The sequence below is a fragment of the Macrotis lagotis genome, chromosome 1 (assembly GCF_037893015.1).
Source record: "Macrotis lagotis isolate mMagLag1 chromosome 1, bilby.v1.9.chrom.fasta, whole genome shotgun sequence".
Lineage (NCBI taxonomy): Eukaryota > Metazoa > Chordata > Mammalia > Peramelemorphia > Peramelidae > Macrotis > Macrotis lagotis.
The window spans coordinates 190,610,344-190,635,804 of NC_133658.1; the positions used below are offsets into that span (position 1 = coordinate 190,610,344).

Consider the following 25,461-nt stretch of genomic DNA (forward strand, 5'->3'; position numbering starts at 1 on the left):
CACAACTAGTAAAGGGTACAAAAATTTGAACCTAAAGCTTCCAGATTCCAAGTCTTATGGCTCTCTTCTGTAGGATGAGAACAACTCTGAGGGGATCAAGAACTTTTGACCTATTATACTAGATACAGATACTAATGATATCAATGATAACAACTAAGAACTAACATTCAGTTTAAATAAGCTTCTTGAGGCTTCCTCAAAAACAGGTTGTGACAGTTTGATTTCATTTCATTTTTAGAAAAAGTATCTAGTACATCGGTAAGTGCTATTGATAGATTTTTCCTAGATTTAACTGAAAAAATGCTAGGCTGAGGAAGATGTCAACATATAGACCAGACAATACTGCAGCTATGTAGATTAAAAAATGGTTGAATAAATAAGCACAGTAATTAATTGTTTGATGTCAACTTGGAAGAAAGTCTCTAAGAAGTGCTTCCCCCAAAGCTTCTCTAACAGGGTATTTGTGTTTAATCTTCTACTGCTTTTCATTTTTATCAATGATTTCTATAAAGTTGTATATTGTACATTCATTAAATTTTAGAAGACAACTTCTACCATATTACAACATAATACTTTTTATTTACTCAGTATGAATCTTGTAAGCACCTGTCTGTGTACATTTCCTTCCCTATTAGAATGTAAGCTCCTTGAGGGCAAGGACTATAGTTTTTTCTTTGTATTCCTAGTATTTGAGAGCATGACTGTCATAAAGGGAGTTCTTAATAAACTCTTTAACTGGTTGTTTTAAACTGAGAGGGGTAACAAACACAAAAAATGACAGCCATTACCTGAAAAGGTCTTGATAGACCAAAACTTTGAACTGATTCTAATAAGGGGAAGTTTCTTAGGGTGAAAGGCTTATAATTTGGTTCAAGAAATCAACTTTAAAAGTACTGCATGGAGGAGTTAAGCTTATTTGAAGGGGTATCTGTGGTTTTAGAAGCCTGCAAGCTAAGTGATTTATCAAATATTGTCAAAGAAATTTTTTCCCCCACACTGAATAGGACTGATTTAGGCTAATTCTGTTTATTTGAGTCTAATATTGAAAAGAAAAGACACACTTGTAGGTCATTCAACATTTAACAAAAGGTTTAATTAGTTATAGGGTGGGGAATGATACAGCACTATTTAGCTTGATTAGAAGCATGCTCCCTCTCAAACCTCATTTGAAAACCTTGTGTTCATTTGGGTAGGGTATTCTGACCCCAAATCTTGGGGAATTAGCTAAGTATGAAGGACCTCAATTTCATATGAGTGGACCTTTTTAATGACCTTAGGTGACTAGAAAGTCATATCAATATGATTAACAGTCAACAGGAAGCATGTCAAAAAAGTCCTGGGGATAACTTTTTCACCTTTCCAGGAAAACTTGCCTAATTCAAATGTGTATATGGGTTTGGGATGACTCTGGTAGATGGAGATCTATTATGATGCTTATTTTATATTTTACTATGGAAACTGCTCATTAGATGGAATGTAGTACCTGGAATCAGGAAGACCTGAGTTCAAATTCAGCCTCAGAAACTGTGTGACTAAGAACAAGTAAAGTTCATCTGTAAGATGAACTGGAGAAGAAAATGTCAAACCATTCCAGTATCTTTGCAAAGAAAACCCCCCAAAGGGTACAAAAAGTCTGATATGACTGAAGCAAGTGAATGATATCAATAGAGAATCACAACAATGAAACAATATAAAAATCTCATTTACAATAAGACTGTGAAGTAAGTATTACTTCATGGAGTAGTATATTATCACAGTAAATATATTATCTTCATCATTTGAGTAAGAAAATTGAATCTAAGAGAAGATAAATGACCTCTACAAGGTCGCAAAAGTAGTGTTAGAGAAAGAATTTGGACTCAAGTCTCTCCTTACTCTAAGACAGTGTTCTTTTAATTATATCATGCTGCTTTAGTTTTTTCTTGAGACTTGCTTAATGAAAGTTTTCTTCATCTCTTCGGTCTATTCCTCACAGTCTGAAACATATTTAAATGGAATAGACAACCCAGCCTTTCAGAGAGGGAACTCAGGGAATATCTTAATGTAGTCCTTACTGGCCAGGAAATGGAGAAGAGGCACTATTGTCATGATGAAAAAGGTAAGGAAATTTGAAGGCTTTATCTTCCTTTAGCCTTTTCCTCTAGCTCACCATTTTTTCATTTTTTTGTGTGGTCTGGAAAATTTCAAACTTGATTTTTTTCTCTGTTATTATATAACTACCTTGTCTCATTTTGATGGTACAATTAAATATTTTATGATTCTGTTTCTCCAAAGAAATTTTGAAAACTATTCTGTTCAGAAGAGATTCTGGGTTTCCTCTCAATATTACCATATTTTGTCCCAATGACTTCTTTGGGATGTTTGCAAAACTCTTGGCAAACACAAGATCACATATGCAGGTATTAGAAATTTGGATAAGGAAGTTCATTAAGTTAACTTGACAAAAAATCAAAAGGTGAATTCTAATAATGCTTTCTTTAATCCAAATATCATACTACCTGAATGCTCCTACTTAATTTTTCATTATGATGCCAATTTCTTTTGTGATTGAATTTCTTCTTTTTTTTTTATTCTGGACCCATGATTTCATCAAAATATAGGCAACTCCCAGTGAGATAATTCTCTCTGACTCTAGCTAATAAAATTGCTGCATATAATTGGAAACAGATTAATCAGTACCAATATAGATCATACCTTCTCAACAAAAATATTCTTATAGAGTTGCCTGGAGACAATGGAAATTCATCCCCAGGTTTATGAAATCAAAGGCCAGTATATTTTAGAAGCTGTACTTGAATGCTAATCTTCTTGATTCTGTCTTTCCTTCGTCCCAAGCTGCCTCTTTTGTGAATGTAATTCAGGATAAAAATTTTAGGTGATATATACATAGCTACCAGACATATATTTGATGTTTATGATATCAATGTTCTGAATAGTCAGAGAATGTAAAATAATATACTTTACCCAGTTATAAAATTAACTTATTTTATCCATTGAATGATTTCATAATCTCAGTGTCATGAAAACCCAAAAGTCATTTTTCTCCCCAAATAAATTGATCGTGGTCCCACTAATATTTACTACTTAATAACTAAACCTTTACTCTCTTGACATTAGCTGCAGATAATCTTATTTATGTTCACTTAGTTTTAGAAGCTTAGAGGCAGCCCCAGAAATATCAGATGAATGTGAAATTAGATAACAGCTGAACAGTAAAGAAAAATCTTTTCCATTGTCAAATCATGTGGATAGTTGAAAAAAAGTTGTAGCTAGAGCTTATCCGTGAAATATCCTGAGAATATACAGTGTCCTCTCTTTACTTTTTTTTAAGGGATTTTTTATTTGCTTCTATAACAAACCATGATACTCACAAAGCCAATATATTAGGGTTATCTTAGGAACTCTGTCAATAGCTATATAGTTGCTTCATGTCCAAAAGGATATTTTGATTTTTCTGTAGTCAGACTCCCTAGACGTAGTATGGATCACAATGACTATGAATTAGAATTAATCTGTAACACTAAGTTCAATTCAGATTATTTGATTTAAATATATGGCAGATATAAAACAGAAATGGGACCATAGTGGAAATAATGAAATATTTGTTCTCTAGTGTTTAGAACTTAGGAACTCTGATTATTCTACTCATTTCCCGTACCTTGAAAAATCATATCAAAGTTTTGTTAAAAGCATATTCTTTGGGATGGCTAGGTGGCATAGTGGATAAAGCACTGGCCCTGGAGTCAGGAGTACCTGGGTTCAAATCCGGTCTCAGACACTTAATAATTACCTAGCTGTGTGGCCTTGGGCAAGCCACTTAACCCCATTTACCTTGCAAAAAACCCTAAAAAATAAAAAAAAATAAAAAAAAATAAGAGCATATTCTTGGGGCAACTAGGTAGCCCAGTAGATGGAACACAGTCCTGGAATCAGGAAGACTTGAGTTCAAATCCAAACTCAGACATTGAATAATTATCTAACTGTCTGACCTTGGGCAAATCATTTAACCTCTTTGCCTTGTCAAAAAAGAGCATATTTTTCTTTGATATGTAATATTACTTGTATTTAGAGGTTTCATATCTCTCATAAATGGAAAATATTTTTAAAAATGCAGGATTTGAGGAGTTCATGGCTCTCTTTAAGAAAGGACAATTTCTCTACATATGTAGAACCCAAGATATCATTTTATTTTCTTCTAAAAGTTTGTGACTCATGTATTTGGAATGTGGAGCACATTTTGCAAAATAACCAAGTTGGATCACTCTCTGGAAACCAACTTAGCTCATGACATTTAAAGTCATAGTATAATTGTAGTTTTATTAGCATAATAGAAATAGTATTTTTAATCAAGAACCATAGCAATATAATAGTAGATTGCTCTTGGCTCTATGGTAAATAAATAGTACCATTTCAGGTATCTTTTAGAGTCATCCAAGGCTTCTGTTCAAAGGAGACCTAACTTCTCTGAACTTAGTGATTTTCATTTTCCCTATGACATAAGAAAGCATAATAACAAATAATTTACTCCTAACAACTTGGGAACTTGAACAAGCCATAATTTATTAATATCAACAGAGTATTTAATTTTGAGTGACAATGTCAAGAAGAATTTAAAGACAAGGCTTTTTTTGGAATGCGCAAGGGGTAAGCTGGAGCTATCTCTGACTGACTTGCCAGAGTCAATTATTTTATTCATTCATTCATTTTTGTTCTTCATACTTGAAGACCATACTGATATCACAATGTCGGGGCCAATGTACAGAATATCTGGATGGTGGCTGATCAGACAAATGTGAGTTTGGAGGGTTCTACCATTGATCAGGTACCAAAAGATCTGTATGAATATTTGGGATGGAGATGTCTCTAAATTTGCAAATCTCATGTTTTGAGCTACTGAAATTCTGCTTTGCTCACAGAGCATAGCACTTTGTTTTTGGATACAGGTATGGTCCTGTGCTAATGTCTTTCTTGTCTTCCAACTGAATGTCAGCATTTATATCTCAGAAATAAGTAATTGCTACAAATCAGTTCTTGATTTATCATTTTATTTATTATCTAGATTTTTAGAAGTACTAACAATACAAATTAAACTTGAAACGATACCCCTCCCAGTTGTAAAACACTTACTAATATGTTCATGAATTCAGTCACAATTAATTAAGTAGACTATGTCATTTGAGTTAGTATGGTTCTGGATCTCCAGAAGAATAAAGCAAAACCAAAAACTAGACCACCTTCACTTTTAATCTAGATAAAAATATTTAATAGCATCAAAACTGATAGAGGAACATTTACCAATGTGAAAAAGGATACTAAGAAACATGTACCTTTATCTTTAAATTTTTTTTTTTTAGTTTTTTGCAAGGCAATAGGGTTAAGTGGCTTGCCCAAGGCCACATAGCTAGGTAATTATTGAGTGTCTGAGGCCGGATTTGAACCGAGGTACTCCTGACTCCAGGGTTGGTGCTCTATCCATTATACCACCTAGCCGCCCCATGTACCTCACCTTCACTCATACTACCACTCTTGGGTCATATTTTTAGTCAAGTTCAGGGAAATAAAGCCATATACATAATTGCAACCCTGGCAAATAGTTCTTTCTAAACTAAAGTCGGAATCAGAGTTGCCTGAGGTTGATTTCCTCTTCACATTCCCATGCTTCAGTTGGACTGCCATTTCTTGATTTTTGTCCTAGTGTCTTTTGTTTCCATTATGAGCTGTCCATCATACTTATAATACCCTCCTTCCTCCTTTGAGAAAGGAATGAATATTGAAATCTGTTTCTTCCTTTAAGGTACACCCTTTCTACAACTCCCCACCATATAGGAAAGTGATTTTCCCTTCTCGAATTTTCCAGGGGTATTTTGTCTGAATCTCTCCTTTGTCCTTTTCACATGGAATATGGTAGAACTTGGATTTGCACACATATGCTATATTTCTTCCCATTAATTTGTAAACTCCTTGAGGGTAGCGACTGGGTCTTATTTTATCTTTGTGTCTCTAGGAATTAAAATAATGTCTGGCACACAAACATTAGTAAATGTTTGCTGAATTTAATTTATTGGCATTTTGTCTTTGTATAATTGTATCATTGACTAGTATATTAGGGACTCAATAAATATTTACTGATGAGTTAGACAGTTTGGAAAGGAATATTGTATTGAATATCAGTGATATAAAATAGTCAATTTGCCTTCCCAAGGTTTCTAACTTGTCTCACTCTAACTAATTCACTCACACTAACTCTAACTCATTCACATTAACTTTTCAGTACTAGGAGATCAAGTAAATACATTTGTTGTAGTCACTGAAACAGAGTAGGAAGGGACCTCAGAGGTCAGTTTTTCCAACATTTTCCCCATGGATGAATCCTTCTTCCAACATTTGGATGTGTTCTGTACATTTTAAAATAATTTCTAGAGAAACAGTATTCATGACTTTTATTCATAATAATGATATCATTCTGTGCTGTCTACTAAAGGTGATAAATAGCATAAAGGAACAACACTGAGCAGATCCTGGAGGATCACATGAACTTTGCTGATATCTGTGTTGTACAAGTAGGTTTAAAAGTGACAATTTCCTATTCAGAAGATTAAGAAATTTATCTGCAGAGAGGAGATCCATTCAGTTCTTGAAGTGATTTATTGAGGAAGGAATTGAGTAATTTTTGAGTAGTTCTAGGTGAAGATTAAGGGAAGAGGAAATAGAACATACATTTATTAAGCACCTGCTGTATACCAGAGATTGTACCAAGTGCTTTTATAAGTATTAACTTATTTGATGACATTTGTGACTATCATCCTACAATGATAATTCCAAATTGCATTTTAATATATTGTAAAGTTTTCCTTGTTTAAGATTCCTATAAATGTTATCTCAGTTTTCCTTGGTATATAGAGAGATGTCCAAGTGAATGGGAAGGTAGGGACTATTCCATTTTGGACATGTGTCTCTCTAATTAGAAATATTTTGGATTAAGCACAACAATACATTAATAAAATGTTTCTTGTATTCTTGTGCCTAAAATGCAGGTTATAGTAAAAATATTTATTTTTCTTTGAGAATGCCAAGAGAGCCAGAAGAAAGCTAGCTTGTTGGGTGGATTCTTTGTGGAAAATTTTAGGGAAGTGGTGGTTGAATCACATGGTATGGTCAGGCATGAATGAATTACAAGATGCATCAGTGGTGGAAGTAGTTATCACATTGATGAGATCACAGAGTCACTGAAGTACAGAATTATATTCAAGATGATTCTAAAGAGGAAAGATTTTGATAGCTAATACTATTTGATAAAATCAGATTAAGGTTAGTTCAGATGATCAGTACTGAATAACTATCCATGTATTTAATTCCCTTTTGATGGGATTGTTTGATTTTATTTAAACTAAAGAAAGGAAGAAACAAAACCTTCATTGTATTAGTCTGATGTTTTTATGATCAGATGGCTCCAGGTTCCTCCCAGCTGAATTGCTACTGCCTAACCCCCATCATTCTGGCAAATATGATTAAATATTCTCCTGTGTAATATGAAGTTATGCTTAATGTCTTGAACAGTTGTCTTCTAGAAATGAAACACCTGCTGATAAATGTGATTTTGAACAGGAATAGGAAAGTTGTGTCTGCACAGTAAAAACTTAAATCTAATTTTACATTAATTTTATACTTGTGTTATCTCATAGCCCTTAAAGGTAAAGTTATTCTCTCCTCTTAAGACCACATCACCTTATAAAGATATATACCCTTAAGAAGTCAAAACAATAACAAAGGCTGATCAGGGTTTAGTCAATTTTATTAGGATTGATAGACTCATGTGTTTTAAAAAACAAAGAATAGGTGTAACTAGTCTTTTAAATGTTGTTTTTGGAGATTTTGATGTAGTACCTATCAGACAGATTTGCTTTATAATAATAAGAAATAGATAAAAAAAATTTTATGTGTGGCTTTAATAGTTGGAAAACGCTCTACAAATATAATTTCTTTTTATCCTCCCACAACAGGAGAAGTATGTGTCACTACTGTTTCCATTTTACAAGCATGAATAGTAGAGTTATGCTACCACTTTAAAGAGAATACCTACTTAATAATACTGGGGACAATTGTAGACACAGAAAATTTTGTCATTCAAAATGATCAAGTCAATATCTTATTCTTATGAAAAATTGAGGAATATTATCCATGAAACAGGAGATGTATTTTGTTTTACTTTTTACCTGAAAGCTTCCATGAGTTAGCAATTAGAGATTTTGTGAACTTTAATCTTCCCAGTTCATATTTAGGCAAAATGAGACATAGAGTTTACTTTGGCTTACTTAGCAAGCATGTATTGATAGTGGGGAGAAAAATCAATTTTCTGTGTTTCCAAAGTTTTGTGCTATGGGCTATATGCAGAGATTACCACTTGCTCGTTATTTTGGCAATTCTCCACAGATTCTGTTCATGTACAATATAGGAGAAAAGAATACTAGAGATTGAATCAGAAGATCTGTGTTTGAATCCTGCATTTGGTACTTATTGTGCGACTTCAGGTAATTTACTTACACGATTGATGCAGGACTAGGAGAAATGTATGTAAACTGTAAGCATCTTGATTTAATTTTTTAGTTTTTAAATTTATTTTAAGAAAAAGATGGGGTAGCTAGGTGGCATAGTGGATAAAGCACTGGCCTTGGAGTCAGGAGTACCTGGGTTCAAATCTGGTCTCAGACACTTAATAATTACCTAGCTGTGTGGCCTTGGGCAAGCCCCTTAACCCCATTTGCCTTGCCAAAAAAACCTTAAAAAAAAGAAGTACCTAGGCAAATTTGTGAACTAGGTAGAATTTCTCTTTTTCATTATCTCCTTCTATTTTTCTGGTCTTCTCCCTTCCTTTTTTTCTTTAATGCCAATTTATTTTCAGAATTGTTTCTACTATGGATTAATATTTAAGACAAATTAATTCGTATATAAAGATTATAAAGACAATTTGATTAGGAGACTGGAAGACATCAGGTAGCCTTATGGAGATTAAAATGAGGCATCAAAAGAAATCAGATTGCTCATGTTTTGGAAGTAGGATTCTTCTTTTTCATTCAAAACTTCAAAGTGTAAGAGTGTCCTATAGAAGCTGAACTACAAATTTCCGAATCTCCAGCAGATTATCTAGGAAATAGTTCAGTAACTGGGGAATGTGGTTCAGGGCAACATGGAGGAGCTCCTCTTCTGGGTAATGGCACTGTTGGGGAGTTGATGAGTTGGGTGTAGATTTAATTTTTACTTAGGCATTTGTCATAGACCTCTGTGTTCTTAGTAGCACTGGCCACCTGGACTGTAGTGATTTGGCTTGGACAGTAAAACACAGGGAGGTCTATATCCATTTTTATTAGTTTTTTTTTGCAAGGCAATGGGGTTAAGGGGCTTGCCCAAGGCCACACAGCTAGGTAATTATTAAGTGACTGAGGCTGGATTTGAACTCAGGTACTCCTGACTCCAGGGCCGGTGCTCTATCCATTGTACCACCTAGCCACCCCATGTCTATATCCTTTAGATATAAGTTTGACATTATGCTAGTGCTGTGAGCAAAGGGCATAACCTTCTGAACTCATTAAGATTCAACCCAATCAAGAGTGCCAATCAGAAGCATAAATAGGAGGGAAACTGAAAATAAAACTAGCATCATTGGATTGTTTTAATTTTAATTTATTTTTATTAAAGATATTATTTGAGTTTTACATTCCCCCCCAATCTTGCTTCCCTCCCCACTCCCCCCCCCCACACAGAGAGAACTCTGTCAGTCTTTACTTTGTTTCCATGTTGTACCTTGATCCAAATTGGGTGTGATGAGAGAGAAATCATATCCTTAAAGAGAAGAGAAATCTAAGAGGTAACAAGATCAGACAACAAGCTATCTGTTTTTTTCCTAAATTAAAGGGAATAGTCCTTGCACTTTGTTCAAACTCCACAGCTCCTTATCTGGATACAGATGGTACTCTCCTTTGCAGACAGCCCAAAATTGTTCCCAATTGTTGCCCTGATGGAATGAGCAAGTCCTTTAAGTTTGAACATCACTCCCATGTTGCTGTTAGGGTGTATGGTGTTTTTCTGGTTCTGCTCATCTCACTCAGCATCAGTTCATGTGAATCCCTCCAGGTTTCCTTGAAATCCCGTCCCTCCTGGTTTCTAATAGAAAAATAGTGTTCCATGACATACATATACCACAGTTTGCTAAACCATTCCCCAATTGAAGGACATTTAATGGATTTCCAATTCTTTGCCACCACAAACAGGGCTGCTATAAATATTTTTGTACAAGTAATGTTTTTACCCTTTTTTCCTCAACTCTTCAGGGTATCGACCCAGTAGTGGTATTGCTGGGTCAAAGGGTATGCACATTTTTGTTGCCCTTTGGGCATAGTTCCAAATTTCTCCAGAAGGGTTGGATGAGTTCACAGTTCCACCAACAGTGTAATAGTGTCCCAGATTTACCACTTCCCTTCCAACAATGATCATTATACTTCCTGGTCATACTGGCCGATCTGAGAGGTGTGAGGTGGTACCTCAGAGAAGATTTAATTTGCATTTCTCTAATAATTAATGATTTAGAGCATTTTTTCATATGGCTATAGATTACTTTGATCTCCTCATCTGTAAATTGCCTTTGTATATCCTTTGACCGTTTGTCAATTGGGGAATGGCTTTTTGTTTTAAAAAATATGACTAAGTTCTCTGTATATTTTAGAAATGAGTCCTTTGTCAGAATCATTAGTTGTAAAGATTGTTTCCCAATTTGCTATATTTCTTTTGATCTTGGTTACATTGGTTTTATCCGTGCAAAAACTTTTTAATTTAATGTAATCGAAATCATCTAATTGGTTTTTGGTGATGTTCTCCAACTCTTCCTTAGTCATAAACTGTTCCCCTTTCCATAGATCTGACAGGTAGACTAGTCCTTGATCTTCTAATTTGCTTATAGTATTGTTTTTTATGTCCATGTCCTGTAACCATTTGGATCTTATCTTGGTAAAGGGTGTGAGGTGTTGGTCTAATCTAAGTTTCTTCCATACTAACTTCCAATTTTCCCAGCAATTTTTATCAAAGAGGGAGTTTTTATCCCAATGGACAGACTCTTTGGGTTTATCAAACAGCAGATTACTATAATCATCTCCTGCTTTTACACCTAGTCTATTCCACTGGTCTACCACTCTATTTCTTAGCCAATACCAAACAGTTTTGATGACTGATGCTTTATAATATAATTTTAGATCGGGTAGGGCTAAGCCACCTTCTTTTGCACTTTTTTTCATTAAGCTCCTGGCAATTCTTGACTTTTTATTTCTCCATATGAATTTACTTACAATTTTTTCTAACTCATTAAAGTAATTTTTTGGAATTTTGATTGGTAGGGCACTAAATAGGTAGTTTAGTTTTGGTAGAATTGTCATTTTTATTATATTAGCTCTACCTATCCATGAGCAGTTGATATTTTCCCAGTTATTTAAATCTAATTTAATTTGTGTGAGTAGTGTTTTATGATTGTTTTCAAAAGGATTGTCAGTCTGTCTTGGCAAATAGACTCCCAAATATTTTATATTGTCTGAGGTTACTTTGAATGGGATTTCTCTTTCTAGCTCTTCCTGCTGTTTCTTGCTAGACATATATAGGAAAAGTTGAGGATTTATGAGGGTTTATTTTATAACCTTCGACTCTGCTAAAATTGCTAATTGTTTCCAGTAGTTTTTTAGATAATTTCTTGGGATTCTCTAGGTAGACCATCATGTCATCTGCAAAGAGTGAGAGTTTTGTCTCTTCCTTCCCAATTCTAATTCCTTTAATTTCTTTTTTTCTCTAATTGTTGCTGCTAATATTTCTGATGCAATATTAAATAGTAGTGGTGATAATAGGCATCCTTGTTTCACCCCTGATCTTATTGGGAATGCCTCTAGCCTCTCCCCATTGAATATAATGCTTGTTGATGGTTTCAGATAGATACTGCTAATTATTTTAAGGAACAGTCCATTTATTCCTACACTCTCTAGTGTTTTTAATAGGAATGGATGCTGTATTTTGTTAAAAGCTTTTTCAGCATCTATTGATATGATCATATGATTTCTGATAGGTTTGTTGTTGATATAATTGAGTATACTAACACTTTTCCTAATATTGAACCAACCCTGAATTCCTGGAATAAATCCTACTTGATCATAATGTATTATCCTAGTGATGACTTGTAATCATTTTGCTAAGATTTTATTTAGGATTTTTGCATCTATATTCATCAGGGAGATAAGTCTATAATTTTCTTTCTCTGTTTTAACTCTTTCTGGTTTAGGTAACAGTACCATATTGGTTTCGTAGAAAGAGTTAGGCAGAGTTCCATCTTTCCCTATTTTTCCAAAGAGTTTATATAGGATTGGAACCAATTGTTCCTTAAATGTTTGGTAGAATTCACTTGTGAATCCATTAGGCCCTGGAGATTTTTTTTAGGGAGTTCAGTAATGGCTTGTTGAGTTTCTTTTTCTGAGATAGGGTTGTTTAGGTATTTAATCTTGTTTTCATTTAACCTGGGCAACTTATATTTTTGTAAATGTTCATCCTTTTCACTTAGATTATCATATTTATTGGCATAGAGTTGGGCAAAATAATTTTGAATTATTACTTTAATTTCCTCCTCATTGGTGGTGAGTTCACCTTTTTCATTTATGATACTAGCAATTTGGTTTCCTTTCTGTTTTTTAATCAAATTGACCAGAGGTTTATCAATTTTATTGTTTTTTTCATAATACCAACTTTTGGTTTTATTTATTAATTCAATAGTTTTTTTCTTTCAATTTTATTAATTTCTCCTTTAATTTTTAGAATTTCTAATTTGGTACTTAATTGGGGATTTTTGATTTGTTCTTTCTCTAATTTTTTTAGTTGCATGTTTAGTTCATTGATTTCCTCTTTCTCCAACTTACTCATATAAGCATTTAGAGCTATAATATATCCCCTGAGTGTTGCTTTGAATGAATCCCATAGGTTTTGGTATGTTGTTTCATTATTATCATTATCTAGGATAAAATGGTTAATTCTTTCTATAATTTGTTTTTTGGTCCACTCATTTTTTAAAATGAGGTTATTCAGTTTCCAATTTGTTCTGGGTCTATATTTCCTTGGCCCAGTATTGCATATAACTTTTATTGCATTGTGATCTGAGAAAGATGTATTCACTATTTCTGCCTTTTTGCAGTTGATCATTAGGTTTTTATGTCCTAGTACATCTTCAATTTCTGTATAAGTTCCATGTACTGCAGAGAAAAAAGTATATTCCTTCCTATCCCCATTCAGTTTCCTCCATAAGTCTACCATATCCAATTTTTCTAATAATCTATTTACCTCCCTAATTTCTTTCTTGTTTGTTTTATAATTTGATTTATCTAGACCTGATAGCAGGAGGTTGAGGTCTCCCACTAGTAGAGTTTTGCTGTCTATGTCTTCCTGTAATTCTTTCAGCTTCTCCTCTAAGAATTTGGGTGCTGTTCCACTGGGTGCATATATATTCAATATTGAAATGACTTTATTGTCTATGGTGCCTTTTAGGAGAATAAAGTTTCCTTCCTTATCTCTTTTAACGCTATCTATTTTTGCTGCTGCTTTGTCTGAGATAAGGATTGCTACCCCTGCTTTTTTTACTTCAGCTGAAGCAAAATTTATTTTGCTCCAAACTTTTACCTTTACTCTATATGTATCTCTCTGCTTCAAATGAGTTTCTTGTAAGCAGCATATTGTAGGATTCTGCTTTTTAATCCACTCTGCTATTTGCTTACATTTTAAGGGAGCGTTCATCCCATTCACATTCAATGTTACCATTACTTATTCTTTATTGCCCTCTGTTTGTATTTTTCCCCCTTTCCCCTCTTTTATCCATAATCCCCAGTCTTTTGTTTCTCAAAACCACCCCCTTCAGTGTGTTTGCCCTCCTATATCACACCCTCCCCTTTCTTTTCCCTTTCCCTTTTCCCTTCCCTTCCTTTTGTTATTTCCCCTTATTTCCCCCACTCCCCCTCCCTTTCTCCATCCCCCCTTCCCCTTTCCCCTTTTAATACTTGAAATGTTAGATGTTTTTTAAGTTAACTTGCACATGTGTAGGTTGACTTTAAGCCAAATCTGATGAGAAGAAGATTCAGGTGTTTCTCCTCTGCTCCCTACTTCCCCACTATTACCATAGGTTTTTTGTACCTCTTAGTGTAATGAGATTTACCCCATTCAATCCCCTCCCTCCTCCCATCTCTTTCCTGTCCCCCTTTTTAGGGTGGTAGTGTTTTTTTTTTAAGATCCTTCTAAGTCCTAGAAAATTCTGAGTGTCTGTCCCTTCTAGTTCTGTACATTCTGTCGAATAGAGTCAAAATTCCTGAGAGTCTTTCTCCCAAGTGGGGCTAAATCCAGTTACATCCCATTAGATAGTAGTCTCATGGATAGGTCATGAATGTCCATCATTTCTGGCTGGGTGTATTCTCTCTGTTAGAGTTACATTTCTCAAGGTTTATGAGAATCTTTTTTTTTTACCCCCCATTTTAACTTGCTGGATTGCATTTTTTCCCCTCTTTCTCCCCCCCTTTTTTTTAACCTTTTCATGTGTCTCCTGAACCTCCTGTTTGATGTCCAAATTTTCTGTTAGCTCTGGTCTTTTCATCAGAAATTTTTGGAATTCTTCCATTTTGTTAAATGTCCATCTTTTGCCCTGGAAGAGAAGGCTCAGCTTTGCAGGAAAGTAGATTCTTGGCTGCATTCCAAGCTCCTGTGCTCTTTGAAATATCTTGTTCCAGGCCCTTCGATCCCTTAAAGTTGATGCAGCCAGGTCCTGCATGATCCTTACTGTGGCTCCTTGATATTTAAATTGTTTCCTTTCTGGCTGCTTGCAGGATTTTCTCTTTTATCTGATAGTTCTGCAGTTTGGACACAACATTCCTTGGTGTTTTCATTTTAGGATCTTTTCCTGGTGGGGATCGATGCACTCTTTCAATAACTACTTTGCCCTCTGATTCCATGATATCAGGGAAGTTTTCCATCACTAGATCCTGTAATATTAAGTCCAGGCTTTTTTTCTCTTCAATGTTTTCAGGAAGTCCTATAATTTTCAGGTTACCCCTCCTTGATCTATTCTCGAGGTCAGTGGTTTTGTTTATGAGGTATTTTACATTTGCTTCTATTTTTTCTATTTTTTGATTTTGTTTAACTGACTCTTGCTGTCTCATGGAGTCATTAGTTTCTGTAGAATCCATTATTTTTTGTGGGGAGGAGTTTTCTTCATTAACCTTTTGCAACTCCTTTTCCAATTGGTCAATTCTACTTTTGAAAGAGCTTTCCATTTGATCAATTGAGGTTTTGAGAGAATTAATTTCTTTTTGCATTTGCTCGTTGGAGGATCTGAGAGAATTATTCTCATTTTGTAATTGTCCAATTGATGATCTGAGAGATTTATTCTCCTTTTGTGTTTGTCCAATTGTACTTTCTAAGGTATTAATTGTCTCTCCCAAATTTTTAAGCTCCTTCTTTATTTCTTCAAGGAAGTCTTTCTGTGCTGGAGACCAGATTGTATTCTCCTCAGAGGTTCCAGGTCTCTCTGGGTTGGGGTCTTTCCCTTCCCAGAATTTTTTCTATGGATCCACCTTTGTGCTGACCCTTCTTCATTATGCTAAGACCTTGAGTTGGGGTGGGGCTGGTTCACCTGGGCTTGAGATACCTGAAGGCTTTACTGAGTACAGTTTCTCTGGCTGGCCAGTAGGAGGTGCTTGTTGCCCTCTCTGGGGTGTCTGTGACCCTGGTTGTGAGGCCTTCTCCCTTTGCTTGAGGGAGGGAATTGTAGCTATTGAATTCTTTTGCCTTCAATCAATGGTGGGCTTTACCGTGGCCTGAGGCCATTCCTCAGCTGGGCTGGTTCTTCTGCTCACACACCTGGGCCTGAGGTGGAAGTAATTTGCCTTTGTTTGAGGAGAGGCCTCTGTGCAATGGAGGCATGGGCTCAGAGTTTCTCAGACCCGAGAAGCCTAGGGATGGTGTCTGCAGTTCTCCTGCATCAGAACTCTTCCCCTGGCCTGGTCCCCGAGCTCCAGGGGGACAGCACCAACACCAGCGCCTCTGCTTCCCTACTGACCCAAGCCCCTTTTGTCCAGCCCCACCGCTGATCCAGCAGGTCCAGCTCTCGGGCCCTCAGACTCCCGGTTCCAATTCAGCTGTTAATCTGGCTGAACGGGGTGATCCTCCCTTGGAGCCCAGACTCACCCACCCCGATTCATCCAAGGCTGCTGTGGGAGACAAATCCTGAGGTAGCTGTTCTTTCTCCTGGCTTTTCTTTCTGGGTTTTCTGGATCGGATTTCTTTTAAGAGCTTTGTTTCATGTGATAGATGGGGAAGAGATCAGGAGACTAGAACTGTGCCTGTCTTCTCTCTGCCATCTTGGCCGGAAGTCTTGTATGCTGTCTTAAAGAACTTGTTCTGGTGATATGGCCACCATAACAATCTAGGTCTTTGTCAGAGGGTCCAGAAATGATCATTTTGTTCATGGTTCTCTCTCAGTCACCTATCCCATAACCTCAAGCACAATATAATTTTGTAGCAGAAGTTTCATTCATAGACCACCTCACATTGTTCTTCCAGAGAACATATCACATCATACATTAAGTGAATAGTTTTTAATGTAGCAATTTTAGGTATTGATGAGTCCGATCTCCTTAGCAGCCTTCTGAACCGGCTTGCATTATTATGGTGAAATATATATTTTGGCACTCTGCTGTTATGAATTCCTTGGATCTCAGGGGCATTGTTTCCAGAATCAGAATAAATTTCACAATTTGTATCCTTTTTTGTTGTTACCACTAACAACAAAGTGAAGACAGTAGAACCACTAACAACAAAGCAGGATGCAAATAGGAATACTGCATCTTTTCTGTGCAGATTAGTTAATTATTATTGTAGATCAATGTGAAATTTACTAATTCCAGAACTATTTCTAGTACTTCCTGCACAAGTACTATGTTGTTTTAATGTTTTCATGACTGTCTTACACACTCGAGGGTAGTGATTCATGCTTAGGTAGTTGCTGACACCCTAGAAAGATAACTGCTTTTTATTAGCAAGAGAATCTGTGTAGTCATCTATCACTGGGAGTATGTGTTCCTTCTAAATCATGGTTTTAGACACTCAATAAGTTTGATCACTTTTTTTACACATATTATTTTTTTGCTTCTAAAAGAAATGATCATGTTGGAAAGTAGAAACAAATTTTAGCAAGTTGTCTGGAAGGAAGTGGGAAATCTTTCCTGGTCATTGTTTTTGCATGGGACACTGAAAATTATTTTGCAAACATTTCTAGCCTTCTCTATCATTATTGAGGTTAATCACAGTGAAATTAAATTGATTTTGAATAGCTTCTTTCCTTTAAGACTGCATTTCTTGCACAACCTCTTGAAGCATCTTGTGAAAAGCAATGCTGGTTCTTTAGTACATCTGAACTTCCATGAAGGGATACTTAACTGTAGTTCCCTGACCAGAGAGAGGTTGGGATTTATTGGTGGTTTGCTGAGAATTCTCAGAATAATAGGACATAGTTTTGGAAATTTTGTCCTTTTCATTGACTGGAGTTGTTTCTTTTACTTTTTCTGGAAGGGAGGTGATGAAGTTGCCATAGCCTGATATGTAGGTTTGGATGCAATCTTTTGGGACAATTTTGGGCATAGAAGAGCAGAGATTTGCCAGAACTCTGGAGGAAGATTTGGGGTACTTTTAACAAGAATCAAATTATGGTGTCCATTAAGAGGAAAAGGGCAGGATTCTGGCCAGTATCTGAGAAGACACTGATAGTGGATCTAGGACCTACAAGTCAGAGGAACTAAGTTTACAGCTCTAGTTATGGCTTTGAGAAATATTTTCTCCTCTTTTTACATATTATCTAGGTGTTCAATGTCCTCATGTTACACCTCATTTGCTTGGGATCCAAATCTAAGATAGTTTTTTTGAGCCTGGCACCTTTTCAAATTTAATATGCTCCTGAAGTCATGCTTCAATTTTTACTCCAGGAATAAAAATGTCACACATATGACTTACCAGTGCATATTTGAAATAGGTTAGGCCTTATGGTACCCTTTAGAAACCTTGACCATGTGGCTCCCTAATTATTTGTGTAGTATCAGTCAAAGGGCAAAAGAAGTATGATATGAGTAGACTAGGGTTGAATTCTGTAAGAAAAAGTAATGATAAATATTTATTTAGCAATAAAGATGATAATATAAGAAAACAGACAGGTCTTGGGATGCCCATCATCTTTTTCTGTCCTTTTACCCAATTCTAACCTATGTTTCCCAGAAGCTCTAGCATGTACAGTGACCAAACTCTGGTAAAACCACATTGGCAGAGGTAATTAGGTGGTACAATGGATAGAGTACTGGCCCTGGAGTCAGGAGGTCTTGAGTTCAAATGCAGCCTCAGGTTCCTAATTTTTACTAACTGTGTGACCTTGGACAAGTCACTTAACTCCATTGCCAGATGGCCTAAACCAGGTTGAATGTAAGTGACAGACCTCAAATGTGGATGAAAACAATTTTTTCCAATTACTATGAAGGTAGCTGAAGAAGACACTACAGAATTCTTAGAACTTGGTTAGACATCATGGTCATCTACCATCCAAAATCATCTTGACTTTTGTCTTGCCACTGGACTTTAATATTTGTTGAAGAGAGAGTGAAGCTGATGATTTTGTGTAACTCTGCCTCACTTAAATCCAATTCATGTATAAGTCAAGACATCATTCTTTGATCCTCTTCAAAACTGAGGGATGAAGAAGAGCATATTCCAGCATTGTTCTGAGCAAAATATGCTAAACATTAAGGATACCTTAAAAATGGTTAAATGCAATTTCTCCTTCCTTATTATAGATGGAGAGAAAAAAGTGAAAATCATCAGATCTCTATAAGATATATAGAGTAGACAGAAAGTAGAAGACATTGGAACTTAAGGAAATAAAATGTCCTAGATCAACTGGAATTTGATCTGATTCTTGAAGGAATTCAGGGGAAAATAAGGGTAAGAAATGAGAAGGGGAAGCATTTCAGATATGGGTCTTCCACTACTCAAAGTCAAAATGACCACTATTATCAAAAACTGAATATGAATTACATGAAAAATATGAAGTTCTTGCCTAATCTATTTACAATTATGCCAATTAAAATTATGACCAATATCACTATATTTTAGCTGTATTATTTTTCAATGCAAAGTCAGATAGATATAGGAAATGGAATATAGTGAGTGAGGAAAAGCAAGTAGGGTTGCAATCTGGATTGGTGACCTCATAAATAAAGTTATAGCCCCCCCATCCAAATACCTAATGGGGATGCATATGTTTTTATTTAATACTTTAATAATTTTATTTCAGTACAATAGATATTCTTTGTAACCCACTATATTTTATGCATTTAAAAACAATGTTCTGAGAAGCTGTCTGAAGCATTCATCAGATAGCTGAAACAGTCCAAGATACAAAGAAGGTTAAGAACTCCTGGCTTAGACTAATATATTATCTTTGATATGCAAAATAAAGATACTTTGTTGTAAAACTATAGAAAAAAACAAAACTGGAATTCATATAGAACTTCTTATGAAAAAGAGGATGCTTTGAAGAGGTAGAGAGACCTTCATTTTTATCTGTTGATTGATCATCTCATATACTACTTTCTTCTTTTCTGAACAGATATCACATGACTAATAAGTGAAAAATAACACAACTAAAACATAGTGATATTGGGTGATATCACAATTTTTATTTGTCATAGTTATAAATAATTTAGACAAGAATTTTATATTTTCCATGTAGTTCATATTCAGTTTTGTGATAATAGTGGTCATTTTGACTTTGAGTAATGGAAGATCGTATTATTCCTGTAGAATAACTGATTCAGCTGTTTGACATCTGCTAAAATTCAGTGTCAGTATTTCCTTCAGATTCTTAAATGAATTTTTCTAACCAGGAAACACATCTAGCTTTGTAGCTATCTGTGCATGAGTTAACAAAAAAGAATGAAAACCATCTTGGGGAGACATAAGACAATAATTCCTGTCATTGACTTGTTCATCTTATTGTTTGGTTGGGAGAAAAAAATTGAATCTAGCAGATAAGGAAAAGTAGAAGCCAACATGAAACAAAGATTTTGTTTGCAGACTAGACTGATAGATTTGATGAGAAAATAATTACAGTCCTTTTCTGAAAAATATAGTCAATGTTCTAATAGCATCTCATTATAACAACACCAGAGCAACTCACCTCATTGAAGTATTTCTAAGGCTTTCTTCATAGCAGTTCTATGAGCACTGTGATAACTATCTTCATTTTATGAGTGACAAACCTGAGTCTCAGTGAGTCACTGAGAAGTGATTTTCTCAGGATCAAACAGTTAATAAATAATAGTGTTAGGACTTGAACTCTGATCCTTGTCTCCAGTAACAGCACTCTTTCCATTCACTTCTTGCTTGGCGTTGACTAAATGTCTCATTCACTCTCATATCTCTCTTCCTGAGGTAAACTAAGAGACATCTTTTTTGGTGTGTTATGTAGAAAGGTAAAACATGATGTAGATCTTCAGTTTTTCTTATTACTTATCCATTGTCTTCTGCTTTTAGCATAAAATGGATGCATATTGAAATATATATATGTATATATACATATATACATATATATATAATGATCTGCTGTATCAGAGAGAGAACAGTGAAGACACATATCCTATTTGTAGTTACTGGAGGCTTTGTGATTTTTTTTAAAATAATTTATTATAGTGTCATATTCATTATAAAATTTCTCCACCAAAGTCCTCCTTTGATGCTTCATTGTAGAGGGGAGGTGACCCTGAGTTCTCAAAGGCTGTGTCCCCAGATCACAACCTCTGACAGATTTTTTCTTATATAATAACAATTTGAGTATGAACTGAAGTTAAGTTCAAAGAGGTCTGCCATTAGATTGGTCAATAGGAAATTTATCTTTGTTTTTATTTTTGAACAACACAACTCTTGAAGATTGTTAAATCAGAGAAAGGGTGTGATCCATCATGTTGCACAGTGGGGTAGAAAGAACAGTCATATCACTGAAAAAAGAATTCTTGTATTATTTTAATTCTATTCCTATGCCTTATATGGCCTATATGAGGAATCAGGATTATTGAAGGCTCTACTGGTATAGAGTCTCTTTTGGTATCTTTTTCTAAACTAAAAAAGGTGCCTATCTAAACTCAGAAATGGGCTTCATATCTACTATTTGAAGACTGCCTAATTTAGTATGTCTTGTCACAATATCTTTTGTCTTTTTTATTTTGTTTTGTTTTTTTCAAAGCGAAGTGGTTAAATGACTTGCCTAAATCACACAGCTAGTAAGTATCAAGTGTCTGAGGCTGAATTTGGACTCACGTCTTCCTGACTCCAGTACTGGTGCTTTGACTACTGTGCCATATAGCTACTCCCCACCACAATGTCTTTTATTTGTTTGTTTGTTTGTTTGTTTTAGACTTTTGCAAGGCAAATGGGGTTAAGTGGCTTGCCCAAAAGGCCACACAGCTAGGTGATTATTAAGTGTCTGAGACCAGATTTGAACCCAGGTACTCCTGACTCCAAAGCTGGTGCTTTATCCACTACGCCACCTAGCAGCCCCCACAATGTCTTTTGGAGATCATTTGCTACCAGCTAGAGAGACTGCCATTATTGTTGGATAAAGGAATTTCCATTTTGATGAAATAATATGGCCTAAATAATGTGAGGTTTTAAAAAATAAAGTCTTTGATTTCATTCCTGGTGAGAAAACTCCATTTAGCAATGCAGATTGTCACTTTTTCTGAAAATTTTTGTCGCAGCAAATTTCCTGGGAATTCCCAAGAGATTAAGTGGTTTGTCCAGGGTGACACAGCCAATATGTATCAAATGTAGGACTCAGATCTTCTTGACTATGAGGCAGCCTCTCTATCCATTATACCTACTATGCTTTCTCTTTAAATGTATTAGGCAAAAATTATTCTAAACTGGTGATACAGAGCAGTACAAGGCCAGATGCTTTGTCTATATGTGTTTGTTAGGCTTTTATTATTTTAAATTAGAAACAAATACATGAGCCAAGTTAAATTCTACATTATTTCCCTTGATTCATTATTTCATTTTATTTTCCCCCTGTTACATGCAAAAACAAATTTTCATACTGAATTCCAAATTCTCTCCCTCCCTCCCACCCCACTCCCCCTCATTGAGAAAGTAAGTTGCCTGGTATAGGTTAAAAATGTGTAGTCATGAAAGAATATCACTATAATAGTCATGTAAAAATAAGCATTCCCCCCCCCCCCCCCGCCAAAGAGAAACTTCAAGAAAAATAAAGTGAAAAAAAAAAGCACACTTCAGTCTGTATACAGACACCATCTGTCTTCAGGATGGATAGTATACTTCATCCTAAGTGCTTCAAAGTTTTCTTGGGTCACATCATTACTGAGAAAAGGTTGGTTTTTCACACTTGATTATCCTGCAATAATGCTGTTACTTTGTTTTCCTTGATTCTTTAGCTGACATTGATATTGTCTCCTTTGTACCTTTTGTCTTCAATATCTTACTGGATTGTAAGCTTCTTAAGGACAAAAGAACTATAAAAGATTTATCCTAGAGAGCAAGTGTTATAAAATGGAAAGAATCCTGAAATTGGTATCAAGAAGACTAGGATATCAACCCCAACTTTAGCACTGGCTAGTCATGAGAAATTGGTTACCATCTCCATGCTTCAGTTTTTTCATTCTGTGAAGCACAATGCTTTTAAGACTGGGAAACAGAGAAGAAAACACACTAGCAGGAGGTTGAATTCCAAGGTAAGAGAGAGGACAGTAAAAGAGTAGTTCAATTAGTTCAAGTCATAAGACTCAGATAACTACACATCTCATGGTTCTGAAAGAAGGGGCAGAAGTGATTATTGATTAAAATTATGTGAAATGAGACTACCACTAATGGGTAAATATCTCAGTTTTCAATAAGAGAATATAAAATTTTCAAATTATAGAATGATATATGACTTTGGTTTTTGGCAAAAATCTAGAATTATGTTTTGAAAGTGGTGTTTGTAAATAGGAAAATAGGGTTTCCTCAATATTCTCACCACTTCATTTCCCTTTTTTCTATATAGATTTGATAGGTAATCCTGTAGACATTTACTTCAACTTTAGTAAAGCATTTGTTGAAGTCTTGTGTTATTCTTGAGCACAAGATTGAGAAATGAGGGCTATATGATAGTAAAATCACATAGATTTGCTTGTCAATAGTTTCTATAGAGGTGATAGAAGATATGGGGGAGTGGGGAGAGGAAATGCAATGAAGAGTCAATTGTAAAAGAATGAACAGATTGTTGTACAGTAGGGAGGGCCCAGTTTAGAGTAGATAGCATAAATTTGAAGTGGTCTCTATTTGACTATCTTAAGTAGCATCCATAAGCAGAGAGGAAAGAAGGAAGATGGTGGGGGTAATCTAGGTTTGGGGTTTAGAAAAGCTTAGCAACAGTAGAATAAAGATGAAAAGAATTTGAAGGTAGAGAACAATATAAATATTTCTTTCTAGCAACATGATTTGAAAGGGAGGAAAGTGAGGTCACAGGGGAATAAGTGGAAGGGATAGAGTGACTTTCTGTAGAAATAAGAAAGAAGAATGGAATTAGACTCTTATTTGACCCAGAAGGTAGAATTCAAAAATATAAGTTGTACATTCTAAGGTTCAGATTTCAGTTTGATATAAAAAAGATCTCTTTATAAGAGCTATACCAAAGTGGGGTGGGTTGCGCCAGGAGACAGTGAGTTTCTTAGTTCTGGCCTTTTTATATTCTACTTCCAATTAAAACTTTAATGTTTCTCAAATGTGTCTTTTCCAAATCTGCATGTCAATTGATTGAATAAATGCATCAATGAGTGGGGATGTCAGTGTTCTCTTGTGCTTTCCAAGCCATAAGCAGTGCCTGATTTGGCTTTGGGACAGAATCCCACAAGGACAAATCAGGGAAACATTTGCTAGGGAGATGCATGCCATAATGAAGACCTGGCTTACAAGCTCAGACTCAGCCTGATTTTTTCCTGAGCTATGCAAAGAAGAAAAACTAAATTGATTACCAACTTGCAATGAGCAGATGCCAATACAGTAACTACTGCTCATAGCTTCTTCTTTCTGATATAGTAGTGCCTGGATTTCTGTTTTCTGGCAGAGATTTGAGCATTCAGTAAGAGAAATTCCAATGAGCTGGAGCTTTTTACTTCAACAGATGTTTTGTCAAATTGTTTTCCTGCTTCTGTTTCACAAGAATTTGCCCAACTCAAACATATTTGTGTGTAGGAATAACATGCATCTCAAATAAGACTGTCTCCTATTATCAATGGGTTTTCACAACCTACCTTTAAAATGGAAATGTGCAAAGAAAACTAGACCATCCTTAACAATTAATTTGTATTTATTAAGCACACTAAGTACTGTCCTAGATGTGGATATAGAAGTACAATGAAATAATCCTTCCTCTTAGGAGATGCTAGTTGAATTGACTAATTGAAAGGCAACAAATACATAAAAATATATACGGCAGAAATAAAAACCAAAAATAAATACACAGAAAATCGTTAAATGCAAGGTAGTTTGGAAGAGAGGGCAGGAAATAGAGTCAGGATAGGCTTCATGCAGAAGACAGAGTATAGTTAAGGAGAGGGTGCATTTTTACCATGATAATGAGAGAAATTGCTATTAATAAGCAATTATTGGAGGAGATTGATATTTTCCCTATAAAGGACATTGCTGATTAGACCCCACCCTGGTTGGTATCTCCTGCTCAGGTTTACATGGGTATAGATTCTTTGAACAGATTGCCCAAGGCTACGAGTGGTCTGGGTAGAGATATGGGTGGACATGATGTCACTCAGCCTATAGTAATAGGCCACCTCCTCTCATGCTAACCAGTCAGAGTGGATTGCCACTCATTTTCCAAAAGAACATCTAAGAACATCTAAGAGTCTCCCATGATTGTCTTTGGTGAAAGAGAAAAGACCAAATAAACATCCTTTTATTAAAAATGTGCTGACCTTATTAATAAAATAATTCTTACCCCAAAACTATGTCTCTTAAACTTTTTAAATTGTTTACAATAGTAAATCATTATATAAAGGCAGGTATAGAGACAGGTTATCTCTCTATTCTAGGAAGGAGGAAATCTGAAATCTGAAAATTGTGTGGTGGGCAATGTATTGCTGTTTCAGGGTTTTAAAAAATGGGCTGATTAGAATTTTTTTTTCAGTCTTATAATTGCAACTCCATTATTACAATGTCTAGGGTGAGTGGGTGGCACAATGGGTAGAATGCTGGGTCTGGAGTTGGGAAGACATGAGTTCAAATTTGGTCTCAGACACTTAATAGCTGTGTGAATTTGGGCAAGTAGCTTAAATTTCTTTGCTTCAGTGCAGAGGATAGAGC

General features: G+C 35.4%; 1 pseudogene; it reads right to left on the bottom strand.

The window, feature by feature from the left end:
• Nucleotides 1-9,097: 9,097 nt before the first annotated feature.
• LOC141520522 (5-aminolevulinate synthase, non-specific, mitochondrial pseudogene) overlaps nt 9,098-25,461 on the bottom strand; it is a 73,386-nt pseudogene continuing 57,022 nt past the window's right edge.